The sequence below is a fragment of the Saccopteryx bilineata genome, chromosome 5 (genome assembly GCF_036850765.1).
Source record: "Saccopteryx bilineata isolate mSacBil1 chromosome 5, mSacBil1_pri_phased_curated, whole genome shotgun sequence".
Taxonomy (NCBI): Eukaryota; Metazoa; Chordata; class Mammalia; order Chiroptera; family Emballonuridae; genus Saccopteryx; species Saccopteryx bilineata.
Genome location: NC_089494.1, coordinates 107,140,859 through 107,162,034, shown reverse-complemented (window position 1 = coordinate 107,162,034; position 21,176 = coordinate 107,140,859). Strand labels below are relative to the sequence as shown.

At 42.6% G+C, this 21,176-nt stretch overlaps 1 protein-coding gene across 5 annotated transcripts in view; it reads right to left on the bottom strand.

The window, feature by feature from the left end:
- The window catches only part of NCKAP5 (NCK associated protein 5), a 1,181,736-nt gene that overhangs the window by 1,045,831 nt on the left and 114,729 nt on the right, over window positions 1-21,176 (bottom strand). For 2 of the 5 annotated variants that reach the window (XM_066233485.1, XM_066233489.1), the window contains exon 1: window positions 6,882-7,117. The exons of the other annotated variants lie outside the window; for them this stretch is intronic. The gene's annotated coding sequence lies outside the window, so the exon portion shown is untranslated. Of the gene's footprint in view, window positions 1-6,881; window positions 7,118-21,176 lie in introns of those variants that run through there. 5 annotated transcript variants of the gene reach the window in all.

Genomic DNA, 21,176 nt, shown 5'->3' with positions numbered 1-21,176 from the left:
ACTAAAGTGAATTCAGAAAAGTCATCTCAAATCCCGACTGTTTCCTTCATTAGACAATGAGCACAATGGGCCTGTATAGACAGCACAGAGTGAGAAGATTCTGGTTCAGATGCAGGGAACAGAATACCCATTTCTGTAAGAGGGGGACTCACTTTAAATTAGGAAGCAAGTATAAACTGTTCCTAGGATAGGAAAAGCATCATTTCTTTCCTCCATGTATTCAACAGCCAGTACTAGTTTCTCAAAAGGCTGAGACACTGTTCCGACTCCAAAGGACATGTCATCTATAGATTTTATGCCTAGGTATTCAAAGTCTTGGTTTGGTTGATGGGCATTTAATGATCTATCTGAATTCTCCAATTCCCCACTAAGAACACAATGAAAATGAAAAGCTAAAATGTCTAATTTCTCCAAGTAGAAAGAAATACAGTGCACTTTAAAAAATTACTTTAGTATTTTTAGTGCTATTACTCAGGTATCTTACGAACAATGGGCTCTTAATTGGGCAATGGATCTGTTTGTGAGTTTCTTCAGTTTAATAAGGCCCTCTACTGGCAAACTCTAAGAATACAGTCTCTTTCAAATTAAATTATTTTAACTACTCCTGGTAATAAAGTATCTCACATTCCTGATTAAAGAAATCTGGGCTGAAAGAATGATTGAGAAGAAAATTAGAAAGAAAAGAAATAGATGTAATCTTGAGTGGTATATTCATTTACCTATTCATAAAACAACATTTCATGAAGTGTCATTTGCTTTCCTCTGGTTAAATAATTCTAGATGGCAAAGGTACTCAGAAACAAAGGACATTTCTTACATTAAAATAGATCGAGTATTCATGGACCCATAAAAGAAAATTATGAATGTTATTTACAAACTACAATAAAGCATATCATTTGTCTCTTTATCCACATATAAATAATTGACTATAGTTAAAATAAAAGAAATATTGAAGGCCTTTTAAACTGCTTCTCATATGACACAACTAATAATTAAGTTCTCTCACTGACAACTGACAAAATAACAGTGTCTGGTGACTTGAGAATTTAATTACTAGCATAAGAAGAATGTTTTAAAAATAAGTGATCATTGACACATTAGTCGAGGGCTGTTGAAAGAACTGGGAAAATTTAACTACTGTTTACTAGAAAACTAAGTGAATATTTTAAGTGAGGCAATTAATAACTTTAGGAAAGAAATATTTTTAACAGGAGAAAAATACAATCAACAATAGCTGGTTTGACTCAACAGTAAACATTTGCAATCATGATAAAAATAAACATTAAATATATATTTAACCACAATAGTGACATAATTCATTGGAGAACAGGGAAGGTATGGGTGGTTTAAGAAATATATAAGTATATTAGGCCCTGGACGGTTGGTTCAGCAGTAGAGCATTGGCCTGGTGTGTAGATATCCTGGGATCGATTCCCAGCCAGGGCATACTGGAGAAGCGCCCGACTGCTTCTCCATCCCTCCCCCTCTCGCTTCGCTCTCTCTCTCTCTCTCTATATATATATATATATATATCTCTTCTCCTCCCTTCCTGCAGCCATGGCTCAACTGGAGCGAGTTAGCCCAGGGCACTGAGGACAGCTCCAAGGCCTGCACCTCAGGTGCTTAAAAAAAAAAAAAAAAAAAGAAATGGCTCCCACTGCAACAGAGCAAAGGTCCCAGATGGGCAGAGCATCACTCCCTAGTGGGCTTGCCAGGTGAATCCTGGTCAGAGCACATGTGGGAGTCTGTCTCTGCCTCCCCTCTTCTCACTAAAATAAAAATAAATAAATAATAAAATAAATATATATATTGTGATCTAGCAAAATAGGAAATAAATAAACTGACATTATAAACAGATATAAAAATGTTATTTAGAAAAAGCAGCTGAAAAGAGTAAAAAGCTATTGAGGAGCAGGACTAGAACCGGGAAGGGAGGTGTGGCTCAGGGGCTTCAAGAAAGCCATGCATTGTTTATACTTGCGTGTATATAAAAATTCAGTACGGTCATTCAGTATATATACTAAATAACACAGACACGTTTATATAAGCATTTTAGTACTATTTGATTTTCTAAATTATGAGCATGTATTATTTGATTTTTTAAGTTTCCAAAAACAGGTCAGCACTGACAATGGAAACCACTTGGAATGTATTTCTTGGGCTGACCCACACAGAGCAGACTTCATGCCATTTCCAGATCCAATTTGCCAAAGGAAGCAAGCACCCTTACAGCAGCAGCTTGTCAGACAGGCATCCTGACAGAAACACTTGTTTCCACATTTCAGAACTAACAGTTCTTTTTCAACACCATAATACTTATCTGCCATATTATTTGAGCTTGTATTCCAAAATGGGTTTGGGTTTGGGACTTCCCTCTTGAATTCAGTCCACTGGGTTTTCACAGTGCATCCAAATTCTACTCAAAGACATCTCTAATCCAGAAAGTGTATTTCTAAGAAAATACCAAGATTAATTTATGTAACTGCTGGGAAGTACCTTGTGTAATCGAGACTTCCAAACCGACATGCATTAGACAAGTCTGTATTAGAGCATAATAAATGTTGTGGGTAACATTCTATGTATCCAAGAGATTTATTATTTCATCTATAGAAAAAGCACTACTGGAAATCCCAATTCCAAAGGTGTTACACTTTGTAGAATTCAAGTAGAGAAAATAAGGTTGGTAGCATACCTTGTGTTTTAACTGGTTCTAGAACTTGCCAGTGTTCAGCCTCAACCAGTCTGGATATTTAAATCCACTATCACAAAATACTAGTACTTTTCTTGATAAGCTTTCTTAGGGACCAATCAAATAGCCAAAGATTATTTTTGTTTTATCTGAATCCTCTGGGTTACACTCCTGACTAACCTGAATTCAGTCTACCAACACCCATACAAGTAATCTTGATGTTCAGACATAAACTTGGGCTAGCCTTCAAGGGGATTCAAATCTGAGATTAAAAGAAAAACAAAATACCAAAGGACTGAAATGACTTTAGAACTAGTCCTGAAAGACTAGAAAATGTGAATCACCAGTTCTACTGGTTAGCACCCAGAAGTGTTCATTGAGTTTGCTGCTCTGACAGTACAATCCATTCAGGGGAAGACAAGAAAAATCAAAGTCACATTATGGGCAAAGTTCATGAGAAAAATTGCCTTCTCTATCCAGAGAGCAGTACAATAAAAGGTCAAGAGTATGAGTTCAAATCCTGCCTCTCCCTCTTATCACCTATGTGACTTTTGTACATGACTTCACCTTTTGAACTTCAGTATCTGGAAAATAAATATAATGAGACAGAACATCAAAGGACCTAGAAATATGCCTGATATACAATAATTATTCAATAGTGAGCATGAGGAAGAACACAGTTTAAATGTTCTCTTACAGTGCCTACCAAGCATGCATTCATCCATTTTTTTCATCAATTACTGGGAACTCTGCACAAGGTGTTGAGCTGTGCCCAAGAATCAAATTTGGCAAGGGCCTGGAGGATAAATCGGGTGGACAGAAAGGGGCTGCCAGCAGGAATATAAAGGTATTGATGAACTAAAGAACATATAAGCCCACCATGTTCAGCTTACAAAAAGCACCTCTGCTACCTAAGCCAGCAATTCCCTTCCAAATCATCTGAGGAAGTTTCAAACTATTCCTGGGTCTGAATCTCACCTTGTAAATACTGACTCATTAAGTCTGGGTGGGAACATGGGCATCTGCAAGATAAAAAGTAGTAACAATAGCTAATATCCATTTGTACTAATACATAACCAGTATTGTGCTAAATGTTTTAGCTATAATAATTCACTTAATCCTCCCCAGTTCCCCAAAATATGGGCACTCTTATTATCTACATTTTAAAAATAAAAATTTGAAACAGGTAAGTTAAGTGATCAACCAAGGCCAAAAAGCCAGCAAGTGGTGGAGGCAGGGCTTGAGCCGATGCAGTCTGATTCCGGCCTATAATACTAGCAGCCAAGGCCAGGCAGGTTCACATTGGATTCAGGCAGACGGTAGAGACACTGCAGAGGCAGAAAGCATTGGGCCATTCCATTTCATAAAGTCTCACAACGGTGGACGGACGAGCACACAGGGTGAAACCACTTCTCACAGTAGCAAGGGAACGAACAGCAAAACGGCCCTCACAGTGACGGGCAGGCCATCCGCCCTGAGGGCAAGCACCCATAACCTTACATAGACTATACACACATGGCGCTGCCACGTCCTCACACACTAATCATGCAAAGAGCAAGTGAGAAAGCCTCACACAGCTGTTTTCCCAACACAGCTCAAGTCCTCAATCACTATGCCATGCTGCCCCTCAACACCCCCCTTCCGCCCCCCCGCCATGGAAGACTCAGTTGAGCTCTCAGTTCAGGAACGTCCAGAACAGATGTCTAAGAACATTCAGGGAAGTGGACAGAGCTGGGCCAGGTCAGGTAGGTGGTCATCACCTCTGGCAAAGCCCTGTTTTCCTGCTGAGGACTCTGGCTTTGAGGGCCTTCAGCCACAGTGAAGAAGAATTTAATGCCACTCAGCACGCTTACATGATATTTTTGTCAACCAAGTGCAACACCCAGGCAGGGGCCTGGGTGTTTGATGAAAGCAAAGGGATACTTAACATTAACACTTGACTCATTCATTTATTTAGCAGTAGAGGTTGAACAGCTTCTCAGTATCGAGTGCCACGTATATAGGAAGGTTTTAAAACACAACCTTTGTTTTCAGTGGAAAGAGATATTTAACTACATGGCAAAGAGCTCCAGAACAAAACTCAGCAGAAAATGCCATAAGGGTCCAAGGAGAGAAGTCATCACTTCAATCTGGAGAATCCACAGAGGCATCCCACATGCAGGGGTGCCCAGGGCACGCAGGCTCTGGAGGGAAAGAGGTGTCGGGTGTGAGTGGAGTCTAGCTGAATGCCAGGGTCTGTGGTCTGGGCTGCAGGGAGAGAATGAGGGGAAGGAGGAATCAATGAGAAAGTGAAAAGAAGGCTCTACCTACAAGAGGGGCCCCAAAGAGCAGTCAGAAAAAAACAAGGTGAGGTCCATAAAAAGAAGTTTGAGGCATGCAAGTAAAAAAGAAGCACAACAATGTCAGAGCTGGGCACCACCTTGGGTCTCTGAACCTGTACCCGAGGCAACATGTCTCCTGTACTTTCCAACTGCTAGGGTCTCCATCTTGCCTTTCAACCATCCGCTGAAAAAAAATCAGAGTTCTCTTTGGTTTTCTAGTAAAAATAATGAGGAACAGGGACATTAAAAAGCACACTCAGAGCCAAAGACAGAGCAGGAATGTTCTCTCGTTGCCAGACCACCTCCATCTCCACACCTTCACAAGCCCTGCTCCTACAAGAGGTCCCATTAACCACGCGTGGCTCCTATTTCTTTTTAATCCGTAAGAACTGAAATATGGAATGCATGCCCGGCATGAGTTTAGGGATTTAGTTTCTAGTTGATGCTCTGCCACCGTCTTGCCCGGTGATTTTGTACAAATTATTTTCCCTCTTTGTGCCTGAGGTTTTCTTCTGTAAAAGGATAAGCTTTGAGTAATATTTTGAAAACTACTCTAGCAGCAAATCCCTTATTCTAAATGAAAATTCACAAAAAGCACTGAGCTTTAATCCATAAAACATATCCAAGCAGAGTGAGCTCTGATGGAAACATCTGGAGCAGGAAGTGGTACAACTTGGTACCTCATGAAAAACAGGCGACTATGTTTTGGACCTTTCTGATGCTGGGTTCATACAACTTTCTGACACCAGAAAAAGATAGAGGCAGAGAGGGCTGTCACTGCTGTCCCGGGCTGGTGACAGAGCAGCTGGTTGAAGGGCAGGCCAAATCTCCCCGCGTGAGTCATGGGGTTCATGTGCAGGAGGTAACAGGCTAACAGCCACTCCTTGCCATTCTGAGCAGCACTGCTGTCAGTTCTAGGAGGCAGCCATCAGCCCCAATTGGCTACAGGCTGCAAGGGGCTGACCTGCAGGCACTGAGGAGCAGACCCTGCGTCTGGAAGCACACATGAGAAAGACAAACTCAACAGGCTCACAGACAGAACTTCCAAGTGGCCTGGCGGCCCAGCGTAGCCATGGCAAGAACCCGCGTCCGGGCTGGAGCACAGAGAGCACACTCTTCCTGTCCCACCAAGAATATCTAAAGTGCTTTAGAGTCAGAAGGAAAGTGAAAGAGAGGATGTGGACATCGAATCCCGACCTCACTGCGTGTCCACGTTTGACTCTTTGAGTAGTATGTTACTTCAAGTCCCTGAATCAGTAGACAAGTCAGAATAGTGAACATTTCTCCAGATACTCAAAGAAAAAAAATCATATAGAAATGGTTCCAATTTCAAAACATTTTTCTGTCCTTTAAATTCCCCGAGAATGAATGAGTCTACGTGTGCCTGTGTGTTTGGGGAGAGGCTGGAGGCAGGAGGAAACAAGACACTGTAAACAACAATCACATATTAGAACTCCATAAACCACAGAAAGGATCAGAGACAAAAAGTGGGTTTCCCCTCCAGCACACCAGTTAACTAAAAATTAGTCTTTATAGTTTTCTATTAAAATTATTAGGTCAACCTTGTATGGTTGGTTGCTTTCTATTAAAAAAAAAAAATCCAGCCTGCTCACCGAAGCCAATCATTAGGAACTCAGTACTATCTTGTTATCATCTCTGCCCCGTCCCTGTTCCCAGAGACAAGGAGTCTTCCACACTAACAGGCAACTCCAGCGCACTGTAATTACTCGGAACAAATGCATACTCGTGGTGGCAGACCAGAGAGCCTGGAGAAATACACAAACATTACCATCTCACTTTAAAAGGAAAGCAAGCTGTATAAATAAGGAAAACTGTTACAAGAGTTAAAAAAAAAATCCCAACAGTCTTACTTGCAGTTCAGCGCTTCAGTCAACACTATCACAGTCCTGGAGACAGACACAGGAACTGCAACAACTCTCTCCAGCTAAAACCTTCCTGCCGAGTTTATCCTCTGTTTATTTTTTGAAGCATTAAAAGGCTGCACTAAGAGGGCATGCTCAGTTTTCCTGAACATCCGAAAGCAGCAGCAAAGTCCTGCAGAGAATTCAGAGCAAGTTTGCGAGACTTGCTCCCTCCGCTTGCGGCTCCGCGGTTGCTCCGAGCTTGTAAATACAAGCTCTGTGGACAAAGTCCCAAATGACATCACTGGCAGCTGCTTATTGTTGAGTCTTTATTAACTGACTGTCAAAAAAAAAAAAAAAAGGAGGGGGTGGGGAGTAAGAGTATCTTTTCTGCAGCAAAAATCTGCATCATGGAGTGTAATCCAGTTACACATGCATTAGTAATCTCATTGATTTCAAATTTTCAAGAGCTGAGTTTCTCTCAGGTCAGACCCTTTCTCCTGAAAAAACACAGAGAATCTCCTGCAATTTACACGGAATAAACTGATGACACTGAGGAAAAGACTGAAATACCAGCAGAGCCCTAGATCAAGTTGTTTAACCATCTGTTGCCAGTCGGTTTCAGAGTTTGATGATTCATTAATACAGGGATATGAATTATGTCTTATGTTGCCAAACACCTTTTCCTGAAATATGTATCCCTGGCTAACATTTCTTCTAGAAGGGTTGCCCTGGGTTGCCACTCATTTTAGATATACTCTCAAGATTTCCTTGGGGTAGAAGGAAGGGCTCCTTGAAATCATGGACAAAATTGTATATGTTCAAGTAGGCATCATTTCCTGAGAAAAGTGCTGAAAGCTTTCTTTAGAGTCTCAAGATTCTAATGATCTACCTGTACCAGCCCCATGATGCCCCCCCAAAAACCAAAACAGAATAAAAAACACCACCTCTGCCAAGTATCTCTCATCATCTCAAAGTACTGTGAACCCCAACCACTTTCAATGAGCAAGTTAAAAGTGGGCACATTTGCCCCTTTTCTCCACTCTCTCACCATCCTCTCTTCCTCTGTCAGCTGATTCTGACCCGTGTTTTATATGTAGTCAGTCACCTGTGCACACAGCCCCAGCTCCCACCTAGAGAAGCCCACAAATCCTATACTGTCTCTGCCTCAAGCTCTGACCACTGTTTCCCTTCCTTCCTCTGAACTTCTACAATGATGCTATTTATATTTGCTGCTTTTTATATACTGGCTTGTATTTTTAGCTTGTTTTTTAGCCATCTGTGTCTGTCACCCCAACTCAATTTGAAAGGTCTTTGAGGGCAAACATTGTGCTGTAAGTGTTGTTTACACCTAAATCACCTGGCATCATGAATTTTAAACAGCCATGGGGGGGGGCAAGGGGGCAGGAACAAGGTTAGCTGATTCCATGGAATGAGGTGTATGTTTAGATTAAGCACTCTCTCTGCCCTTGGAAAACAATGACCTCATATCTCACTGCAGTACATGCTCACTGCTTATCCCAAAATTATTTTCTTAAAGTCAGGCATTGATTGATTGGGAAGAGTATGAAGACCTGCAAATCAGCTACTTTCATGGAGGAATCAGTTTAAGACAGTGCTTATCTGGGTCACTAATGGATCTTAAATCAACATAATATTTATGAAAAGCAAATTAGAAGTACCTAAATATTTTAGAAGTACAAACCCTTAGACCCAGCAATTCCACTTTCCCAGAGTGATTCCCTCAAATATATTCACAAAAGAGCCCAAAGATATAAGCTCAAGAATATTTTAGCAGTATTTGTAAACTAATAGAACAGAGACAACTTAAATATTCATCAGTATGAGAAAAGATACATTATACAAATTGTGGTACATGTATAGTTAGGAGTCAAAAAAGTTGAGGTTAACTATGCATTACTGCCACAGAAGTAGGTAATTGTTAGGTAATAAAGCAAATTGCAGTAGAGGATGTTGCATATGGTGGGAGGAATTACACAAATTGTTAATAGTGATTATCCTTGGGGAGTGAGGTAAGAAAACTTGCAGTTTTGTATGCTTCTGGGTAGTCTGACTTCTTTTACCCAATAAGCATGTTCCACTTTTGCTATTAAAAATAACAATAAAAGTACATAATTGTACAACTTTCGTAATAATCCACAAGGCGAATCCTAGCTATTCCTTCAACAAATGTCTGACAAATATTAGGTACTCATTAAAAACCTATTAACTGAATAAATATTAGTGGAGCTTCTACTAGGATACAGCAGTTCATGGGAATGGAATGGGATAAATAAAGAATAGGGAGAAGCAGGTTCTGGGTTTTCATTTCTTACTGAATGACCAACCGACCCCCTTTCTATTACATCTGAGGACTGATTAGAAAACCTCTTAGACTCAGTCCACCTTAAGAAATGATTCAAGTCAAATACTAAGAACATAAAGCGCTGACTTTTCCCTAGTGCAATTGCTGTTTGACAAGTGTAGTTTTAAGGTAAGACAAGTATGAACCGCTTTGGTTTAGTTCTCTGGTTGCTAGCAGGCACTGTACTGGAAGTCAGAAAACTTTTAAGGGCACAGGTTGGCCAAGCTCCTTGTCGTGGCTGGTCTAACATTAAGGAACTCTGCGGGGGGGAGGGAGGTTAGGGAACTCTAATCCACAAAGAGTCTCCAGAGGTTTATTAAGGAGGGACTGAGGCTTCGAAAGTATTATAAGGAGTGAAATAAGTAAATCAGAAAAAAACAAGAACTACATGATTCCATACATTGGTGGAACATAAAAATGAGACTAAGAGACATGGACAAGAGTGTGGTGGTTACCAGGGGTGGGGGGAGGGAGGACATGGGAGGGAGGGAGGGAGAGAGTTAGGGGGAGGGGGAGGGGCACAGAGAACTAGATAGAGGGTGGCGGAGGACAATCTGACTTTGGGTGAGGGGTATGCAACATAATTTAATGACAAAATAACCTAGACATGTTTCTTTGAATATATGTACCCTGATTTATTAATGTCATCCCATTACCATTAATAAAAATTTATTAAAAAAAAAAAAAAAAGAAAGTCAGTGGCCTGGAATGATTGCACAAAACAATGGTCAGTCTACCCTACATACAATATACATGGTGGAAACTCGCAAGTAACTAGATTTTTCTTTAGGGGAAAAAAATGTCCAAAAGAAAGAACAAAAATTTCCACCAAGGTAAAATAGATTTCTCAAAGCATTATTTTCAACCCTCTAGAAAAAAACATACTGAAGTCTCATCTTACTTCCTAGTGAGAAGATGTCTTATGCCTGTAAGTTTCAAGAAAAGGAAAGCACAGCCCATAATTCCTGCATGTTTTTATACTGCTATGATCCACATATTATAGGAGCTTGAGGCTAGATTCTGTTTAAATGCACATTTGAGGCCCCTTGGGTGTCATAAAGTCACACCTTCCCAAGTGAGAGATAAATATAAATATTTAACTTGACTTGCAACTTCATATAAAAACAAATGAGGGTAAGGTGAGGTGGGGATGGGGGAGAGGTGTCTTCCCCACCTCTACCAAGTGATCGTTAATGCTGCAGCCAAAATGACCTTCACCTGTGCGACGCCTGCCCACCTTCTCCTTCAGTGCCTCTACCCCTCCATTTAGGCAATGTCCAGTGGCGGGACCCAAATAATTTAACAGCCATTTTAAGTATAAAAAAATACCAAAAGGTAGTTTATTATTTTGTGCATTTAATACTTAAATAAGAACAATAAAAGAGGTACAGAAATCTAGATTATAAGAGTTTTAAAATATGAATGAAAAAATATTAAATAATACCTGACAAAAACAATAAAACTGTTGTTTAAGATATTTCCATATTGCTTCTTGATTGGCATCCTCACTTGCAATTTTTCACCTATGGACAGAATGAACATTACTATGGGTGCTTAGAATACACTGTTGCACAGATCAACGTTAAAAAAGAGTAAGAAATGTAAATTTGTGATTTCTACATTGGGTGGCTGCCCAGGCCCCACCTTAAAGAAAACTTTGATTACAAGTGCCATTTTAACTACCCGTTTGCTGAACTCAGCAAAAAATTAGGTATCGGTTCTGCTGCACCAGTGCAAACCAGCTGACAATGTCTCTTCTCCCCATGCGGCCGGCCCCCACCAACGCAGGACTGCCAGGCAGCGTTACCATACGCATAGCTATACGTCCACCTGCCTGTTCATTTTCTTAAATGTCTTGTGCTGTATTCTTCATGTTGAAGTATCTTTCAGTTTTAAACTGGAAAAATGTCTAAAGTCTGAGACCAGATCTGTGAGGTGTGAACCACAGTCAAAAGGTCCTGTTCCTTACAGGTGCTTCCTGAATGATTATCTAACTAGGAACCTGTCAAGACTATCATCCCAAGGACAGTTTCTACCTCCAGTGTCTGATTTCTTCTCTACTTCTCCCTCTTATCCTGATAAACAACTATTGCCATTTATTAAGCATTTATGTGTCCTTTACTTTAAATGTGTCATGTAATTTACATTTAAAATGACCCAGTGAGTCAGATACTATTATCACTCCCCCTTTACTACTCAGGAAATTGAGGCCCAGAGAGCTATGTTTCTTATTAATTTGACTATGATTACACAAGTGGTAACAGGCAGACCTACCATTTCAATTCTGCCTGACCAGAAAGTGTCCTGGGAACTAGATCCCTCTGAGGTTATAAATATGAATAATGCCAAGTTGGAATTAGAAGCATAGAACTACAAATCAGCAGATGTCTTGAACCATCTTTTAGACGGCATATAGAGTGGTGATGAATTAAAAACAAAATTTTTAAAAAATAAAAAAAGCGTATAGCCATCATTAAAGTATTCAGTTCTGATTCCCATATGATACAAGGCATTGGACATTCAACAGACCTTTGGACCTCAATCTCAAACTAGTGTGATTTCTGTTTCTTTCTGTAATGTAGCCCCTCTGCTTAGCTCTTAGGGAAAATATACTGCAGGACTCAAAGAAAGGTGCAAACACCATGAGAATCAGCTTCTCAGGGCCTAGCCTCAGAGCATCAGCAGGGCAAATTCTCCATGCCCATAGAGATGGGTGAGATTCACTTGTGGGAAGGAGAAAATGCTGGAGAGCAGACATTTAAAACTGTTCCTGCAGCTTCCCTATGTACCAAGAGCCTTCAGTGACTTGTATTTCTTTGCTCCAATATCTATTTATTCTTGTGGAGCTAATGGTTCTATTGGGACTTAAGAGGCAGTCTGTTGCCAACCAGTCTGTGCTGTAAGAGTTAATACTGATCAGAAATAGGAAGCAGAAGAGATTTTAGAGAAGTAACATAGGGACACCTCAGCATCCCTCAAACCAATTAGCATGGCTTTTAGAGCAGGGTTTCTTAACTCAGTAATCCCTCCACTGGGTACCTACCCCTAAAACTTAAAAACATTGGTACACAAAGACTCATGCACCCCCATGTTCATCACAGCATTATTCATAGTGGCTAAGACATGGAAACAACCAAAGTGTCCCTTGATAGAGGATTAGATAAAGATGTGGTACATATATACTATGGAATACTACTCAGCCATAAGAAATGGTGACAGTGACATTTATGACAACATGGATGGACCCTGAGAACATTATACTGAGTGAAATAAGTAAATCAGAAAAAGCTAGGAACTGTATGATTTCACACATAGGTGGGATATAAAACTGGGACTCATGGACAGAGATAAAAGTAAAGTGATTAGCAGGGGGAGGGGTCTTGAGGAAGGAGGGTGGGGCAAGGGAGTATAGAAGGACAAATATACAGTGACGGGAAAGGATTTGACTTTGGGAGATGGGCTCAAAGCATAATCAACAGTTCAAATGCTATAGAAATGTTTACCTGAAACCTATGTACTCTTATTGATCAATGTCACCCTAATAAATTTAATTTTCTAAATAAAATTTTTAAAAAAAGAGTGGGGTCTCTAGGGCCCAGAGACTCTGCACTTTTAGAAAATGGTCGACATCATTCGCCTGCAGATGGTCCACACCGCGAGCATATCTGAAGAAGCTCGGGTTATAACAAGAGAAGTAAATATATGACCCTCTTGTCTAAAATCAGACATTAATAAAGATCATATAGCTTTGTCCAGGTTCCTAAGGAAAGTACACTGTGATCAATTAATTAGAAAATCCCTGGTAACCATTACCTATAATAGATCACATGACACAAAGTTGGTGCAAAGTGCAACTTGGAAAAGACAAAACAGGTGCCACATAGTTGGATAAAGACATTCAGAGGAATTCATTGCTGCAGATGTTACAGTAGTCTCCAAGCATAAATCAACAAAAAACAAGAGTAAACCATAAAGTGTGAAGTCCAAGAAAGTTCCGATTACTCCCGTAATGACTGCTGTGATGCATGTCAGAATGTATCACATTTCAGGTTCACACATGCTTTTTTCCTCAGTTGGGGAGGGAGGACTGCTTACTGGTCTCTGAATACACATGCAGTCTATCTACTTAATTGTTGACACCTTTGGGACATGAGGAACTTTAGGAGAGGGGGCTGCTATGGCAGATGTCTATTGAAAGAGGAGGTGAAAGAAGAGATGTAAATTCGACTGATTATGAAAATCTGCCTGGGACCAGTCCCAGAATGGGGTACTATGCCCCCAAACATTTGCTTTCTCAACCAGCTCAGGCTCCAGGCCCAGCCCAGGAGGCACAGTGAGGGTTAATGTCGCTAAGGCCGTGGAAGGCTTCGGATGAAAGGCCCTATGTAAGTATAAAGTGTCACCATGAAGCTGGAGGGTTTGATTTCAGCTCCTCATTGTGTTGTTGACAGTGCATACTGTGCGTTTGACATTTTTAACTACTTTGCTTGCCCCAAATAAAAAGAGCTGGGTGAGAGGAGGGGGAGCGTGGGCGGGTGGGAGAGCTACATTCTCCCCCTAACTTTGATTTTACACAACTCAGATGCAGAGCACCGAAGTCAAATTTGCAAGCTGGGTCCAACAATGCCACTTCAGAGATTTATGTAAATTCATTAAAGGAGATGCAAGCTGTGCGCCTTTTAACCTGAGAACAGAGTCCTCCTGAAACTGGAGCCTGGGAGAGGTCTCCAGGGACACTGCCGTCTGTAAACTGAGAAAGCAACCCGTTCTGTGGCCCGTAATGATTGTCTAAATAAAAAGACCCTGAGTTCGATTTCCACCAGATACTGAGAGGCCATTAAAATCAGTGATAACGCCAAGGGGAGGAAGGAGATGGGGACAGCCGCCGACTTTCCCAGCATGTGAGACCCAGATTGTTCAGTGATTAGCGCCCTCAATAAAGCCTGCCCCAAATGGCAAGGCAGTCAGCTCCCAGGGCTCCTGAACCACACCGGGCTCAGCACTTAATAGTGCCTGCCCCACTGCCTCGGGCGAGCCCAGACAACGTTTCTGGGATGCAGAGAAAAGGCCTGTGACACATTGTTAGGGTGCCCCCGGGGGCAGCCGGCCCAGTCCCCAGGCACAGGCTCCCAGCTCTGGCCTGCCTGCGTTTGCCCACTGGCCAGCAGAACTCTGGGCTCACTGGGGAGTACCAGGCAGCCCAGAAACCCCGCTTTCATGCTGACAAAGATTCTTAAGTTAAAAAAGACAAAAATGGAGAGGTTAGGAAAGGCAGGTCAGAGGCCTGTTGAAACTGTTTCTATTTTCCCTCTTTGTCAATGCAAGCGTGTAACACACACACACACACACACACTCATTGAGATTCTTTTTCCTCTGATTTCCTGACAGTTAAAGCCCCAGAAACACCTTATTTATGTTTGTGGCAAATGGTCCTCAAGGGCCCTATAGAAAAGGCTTCCTTACAGATTACAGAGAGAGAGAGGGACAGGCAGTCTGTCCCCAACCAAACAGCCCTGGGATGTCAACAGCAGGGGCAGAATTGGGGACCGGGACAGAATGAGAGCAGCAGCTTGGGCACAAAGAGCACCTGTGGAAACAGCTTGAGCTTTGCCCCTAGGGGCTTCTCTTGCCCACTGGCCTGGCAGAGGGGGAGAGGATCACTGAGCCAACATGGACAATGCACCGTGAGCCTTTCTCCCAGGAGAGGAGGTGCCCATGGCAAAGCTCACGATGGTGTGGAGGAGTGGTCCTTTGTCCACAAGGAACCCGGTATTAGACTCCTCTGTAATTCCTCCGAGGAGCAGAAAACCCCAGGACCCCACCCTGGGCTACTAGATCTTTGGAGATAACAGAGCCTCTCAGTTCTATTGTCACTGCTGTTTTAAACTTTATACCTTAAATAAAACCAGGAGAATTGCTTTAAGGAAGATTAAGACTTTTCCAAGTACAATAATCTATTGCTAAACCTAAAATTCTGCTGGCAGTGAAATTATTTCAAAGGCTAGCCCCCTTATTAACAAAGGAGCATAAACATTCCATTTACTAGTTATCATTTATTATTTTGACAATTACAATAAGGCCGGTCCTATTGGTCAAGCTCAGGAGATGCTATTGTTAGGCTAGACACCACCTAGTGATACGGCTTAATACCTTTTGAATAAATGTAAAAATGATACATTCCTTGTTTTACAAGAAGAAAAATGTAGTTACTATAACAGGGAGGCTTTGGAATATTATTTTAGCAACAAGATACTTTTGAAATTAAGTTTTAGGTAGAATTCTAGAATATAAAACTGATCAAGGGTGGTATCCATTAGTGAGGTCCTACCCTGCCAGCCCTCCCTGACTCTCACCTGCCAAAAAGAGCAGAGAAAGGACACATATTTATAGGCAGGGCTGGATGAACAGAACTAAATGACATTATTCTTTCTCTGTCTACTTCATCCCTTAGTAACCCCTGTCCTCTGAGCCCTTTTGACCCAGACCTTCTGTACCAACCAGTTAGCACTTAATTATACACAGCAAGGACTTGTGTGTTCATATTTGATTGTGGTAGGTAACTCTTACCTCCCAAGCAGACTGTGGTCATCTTGACACAGAGACCATATTCTATACTTCAGTGGTTTCCTCTGTACCAACATGGTGTTAAGCATGTACAAGCTGTTTGACTAAACAGGGACTTTTACCAATTGACAAGGAGACTTAAGAATCACAGTAGGCCTAAACGGTAAAGGAGAGCAGGTAGATCTGATCCAACCAGGGATGCCAGTCATGGACCTGAATGGGCACTGGGGAGGGGAAGAGGCAAAACTTCAGGGCTGGAGACAAAGAACCTAGGCTGCCTTTCTTTCTTTTCTCTTTTCTTGTCGTATTTCAGCAACCACTGCTCTAAGCCACAAGTCAGATGAAGAATATTATACCTGAATGCTCCACCAAGATGTAATCAGCATCACTTAATAATGGTGAAAAACAGGTTGGGAGTCCAGAGAAAATACTATGATATTGTCTAACAATAACATGAACAATAATATGAACTTGACGTTTCCACCAAGGCATTAATCTTTCAAATCATCTTTTCATCATTACTTTGTTCATTCATTCACTGAGTTAATCTTTTAAATCATTATCTTTTCATCTTTGACTTTGTTCATTCATTCACTGAGTCACTCACCAAACATTATAGGGAGCAGTTTACAGTTTATACAACACATCCTCGTTAAGCTCCTTCTGTGTTCCAGGCTGTGTGTGTATTTTAGGGTCCGAGCAGCTATGAATACTCATAGGATATTCTGTGGGTAGCTACTGATTGGGAAGTGCAATGGAAAAATACATTAAAAAATTATATTTCCAGGCCCTGGCCGGTTGGCTCAGCGGTAGAGCGTCAGCCTGGCGTGCGGGGGACCCGGGTTCAATTCCCAGCCAGGGCACATAGGAGAAGTGCCCATTTGCTTCTCCACCCCCCCTTCCTTCCTCTCTGTCTCTCTCTTCCCCTCCCGCAGCCAAGGCTCCATTGGAGCAAAGATGGCCCGGGCGCTGGGGATGGCTCCTTGGCCTCTGCTCCAGGCGCTAGAGTGGCTCTGGTCACGGCAGAGCGACGCCCCGGAGGGGCAGAGCATCGCCCCCTGGTGGGCAGAGCTTCGCCCCTGGTGGGCAGAGCATCGCCCCCTGGTGGGCGTGCCGGGTGGATCCCGGTCGGGCGCATGCGGGAGTCTGTCTGACTGTCTCTCCCGTTTCCAGCTTCAGAAAAATACAAAAAAAAAAATTATATTTCCACCCCTGTTTTGTTCAAAATAAAGTAAAAGTGTAGGGGGCCACTAGTCTAAGAGTGAGAGGTAGCAACAAAGATTGTGTGTTAGAAACAGGAAAATTAAGGCAACCTGACAATAAAGTGCGGCTAATTGAGCATGATGCACAAACCTCTTGGATAAAAAACAAAACAAAAACAAAAAACACTTCAGTTATTAACAGGTATCCCAGTTTATCCATGGAAATGTAATTGTTTTTCTGAGTGTGAATTATGGTTTATATGGGATCAGAATGTCCAAAGGTCATTGTTAGTGAAACATATCCGCTGGCCAGAGCCTTTTCTATACCACATTCCATATTTTGGAAACACAGAAAGCAGTTCTTGCCCTCATTTCACTGTAGAGACAAGACCAGTTTCCACTAACCCTTTTGGCCTTGGACTTGGATTAAGCAGGCCTTCGTATTGCACTCCCAGGTAGCCTACCTGCTCCAACATCAAACTTCCATACAAGCACTAAATTGCTCCAGTCCCCAGAGAGACTCATTTGGAGAGGTCAAGTTTGGGTAAAAGTCGGCTTCCCACTAACTTTGGAATACACCACCCCTCTAGTGAGAGGGAAGGAAGGAAAGAAGGAAAAAATGTTCCAAAATCAATAAGGTGAGGACATGGATAAGGTACAGAGAGAATGCTAGGTTGTTCCGTGTGACCTGGGTTACAGGAGCACCCCATCAGGACCGAAGACACTGGCCCAGGAGCTGGCCTGCTCCCTGTGGCATTGTGAGCATTCAGGTGAATCATGGCATTTAGTTCTGGTTTGCATACTACTAGACTTATTACCTATTTCACCATTCTTTCTCTGTCCTCAGCAGTTTGTTCCAAATAATTTTCTCTTCTAATTCATTGCCCTCATGTTCAGTTTCCTTTTGATCTACATTTATTAGCTGCCGAGCACATGTGGAGCACTGCAGGGACTATCAATAATGTCTCTGTTCTCTGTCTCTCTGAACTACACAGAAAAATGTCTGCCCCTGGTGTCCCAACCCTCTACCCATCCATTATTTCATGGTTTCTGTTGTGACTCCAAAAAGTAGCTTGGAAGAGGCCTTGCATCAGTCCACCTAGGACTCAGGTTTAACACTACGAGTGAAGCACCCTGGGAAACCCCTCAGTCCAGGAAAACCTAGAGGGTGGGTCACCCCAAACCCACTACAATTTCTATTAGTAACGTCTCAAATCCTCAAAAAAAATCAGTGTTTCTATTCAGGTCCCTAACACCCCCAGATTGTTTTCATAGGCCCCTCTCTGGTGAAGATCTGACTGGCTTCCTCTACTTCCTGTTGAGTCTCAGGAATGTAAACCTCTGTTCCATGCTTGTGTTTCCATTTTCCTTGCCATCCTTCCTTTTTTCAGCAACCTCCTTGTCTTCTTGCACCCATCCCTGTAAAAACATGTGACTGAATCGTGAAGACTTTACAAAGTGGAGATGTTGTGGAGCGCCTTCTGGACCTCATCTTTCAGCCTGGGCTGGAACCTGTGGAGGACACACTGCCCCGCACAGACCCCTCTCCCAGCAGCACGGAGGCTCCGGCTGCCAGCTCCCCCAGGGTGGCCTCGCCCAGGGCCCGTGCTTTCCAAAGTGGCCCATTCTAGTTATTGACCCATGGAGTGATATAAAGGCCATGGAATCCTGAGCTGATTTGGGTCACTCCAACAGGCCATATGCAGTCCACAGCAGCCTGTAGGGTTGACCGAAGCTCTGTCCACCTTCTCCTTGTGTCTGCCCCACTCCCCCTCCCCTCTGCAGGGCTCTCTCCCCAGTCAACATCTCACAATACCCTGACCCAACTCATGCACAGACTCTGCAGTTTCTGCTTCTCGAGAACCCAACCTGTGTCATAACCTCAAACCTTCTTGAGAATTTGAAGTACCAAAGGGGGAAAGTGTGGTTTCTCCAGAGTCCTCAGTAAAACTGTTTCTTTAGGTAACTAAGACACTGAATTGGGTGAGAAATTATAATCTGGAGGGGCACAGGTTACGCTCCAGGACTGAGGTGACCCAACAGATAATCTGAGAGCACCACACACCGAAAGCAGAGCAGAGAAGCCGCTTCAATAATTAAATGAGATGTATAAGCTCAAATAATAACTGCAGTAACTGCAGAGACCATAAACATTTACACAGTATTTAATGTGTACCAAGTCCCTTTCACAGAACTATTAATGTCTCTGCTCAGCTTAGTTTCACCGTCATTGTATAAATTAGGTCCTTCCATAATCTTCATTTTACAGTGAGGAAACTGAGTAACTAGCTCAAAGTTACAGGCTAGTGAGTGAGTGAGCAGAGCTGGGATTTTAACTAAACAACTGGCTGCAAAGTCTCCACGAAACTACCTCCATATATATATGATGTGAATATGATTGGAAACAAATGATAAGATTAATGCCTTCACCCCACTCATGGCAATAAATATCACCCTCCACCATCAGTAAGCTACATCAACATTTTGAAAAGGTTCCTTTTGGTGCCTTTTCTCTAAATAAGTAAATCTTCTATGTCAAATTTAGATATGCCCAGGTCCAATTTCAAACCTCCATGTCAATGTCCCTGTGTCACATGCATACCTTTCTCCCGCTCACCCCATTATAGTTTGACCATTAAAACATAGTTCCTTTAATTCCTAGCAAATAGGATAAATACCACCACAAGTATTTTTGGCTTCTGTGCATGTCAACATAAAAAAAAGAGATGAGGCCCTGGCCGGTTGGCTCAGCGGTAGAGCATCAGCCTGGCGTGCGGGGGACCTGGGTTTGATTCCCGGCCAGAGCACATGGGGGAAGCGCCCATTTGCTTCTCCACCCCCACCCCCCCTCCTTCCTCTCTGTCTCTCTCTTCCCCTCCCACAGCCAAGGCTCCATTGGAGCAAAGATGGCCCGGGCACTGGGGATGGCTCCTTGGCCTCTGCCCCGGGTGCTAGAGTGGCTCTGGTCGCGGCAGAGCGATGCCCCGGAGGGGCAGAGCATCGCCCCCTGGTGGGCAGAGCATTGCCCCTGGTGGGCGTGGCAGGTGGATCCCGGTTGGGCGCATGCGGGAGTCTGTCTGACTGTCTCTCCCCGTTTCCAGCTTCAGAAAAATAAAAAAAAAGAGATGAAATTGCTTTCTTTTCCTTTTATCCAACCGTAGTGCTGCAGAGAAGCTAGACAAACCAGCGAGCCCACGGCCAAAACATCGATCAAAAGGCACAGGGTGAACCGTGGACTCCTTCCCTGATACTCAGGAGACCAAAGTTTCTGCCCCCCCCCCCCCCGTGAACTCATTTGCTCACCCATGAGTTACTGCTAAGGTGGAATAGCCCAGATCACTGGTGCTTCTTGGACATGAATTTTTAAACCACATTCTACCTCCTGCCTCTCTGTAGGAGAAAACAGGAAAAGATTAAAATAAATAAATAATTTTAAAATTCAGCATTGCAAAATTATTCACCTTCCATGTCTCTGGTCAAGCAGGATCTCAATTCCTGTACCTCTGTTTCTCTGAGCTCTGTGTATTATTCAGATGAATGGAGAAACTGAACCCCAGGCTATAGGCATAGGGGGGAAAACAGCTACTTTTTCCTTTACCATGGAAACCCAGTGCGCGGTGAGGTGCTAAAGTGAAACGAACAGCTTTAATAATTTGGGGGGGGGGGTTGCTGCCTCTACCTTAGCCAGCATAATGCAGTTATGGTGCAGCATAAATCATGATGTCTAATGCAAGCTGTCTCTTGAAGGCTCAGGGAAGCATCTTACTCACTTGGATCCAATCAGCATGCTTTATTCCCAAAACAGATTAAACATTTCCCACAAGCTTTAATCGCCTTAGAATATTCAGTGTGCAGATCCTCAGAGGTACGGAAACTCTGTGGATGGACTTGGGTTTTGCATGTGACGATTCTACCCTGAATACATAATCACATCATCAAAAATATTAGTCATTACTTTTCAGACCATGTCTCAGGCATATATCCAAATACATAAATATATAACGCACCCAAATTGTGTAATTGGTATAAAGGCTCTCCCTTCTCCCCCCCCCCCCCCACAGTTTTGGAAAGAAATAGCTCAAAACTTAATAGCTTTGTAATCAGTTATTAAGAAGCTCAACTGCCAACCTATTTCTTCCCTTTTCTTCTAATCTTCTTCTTCTTTCTCTTCCT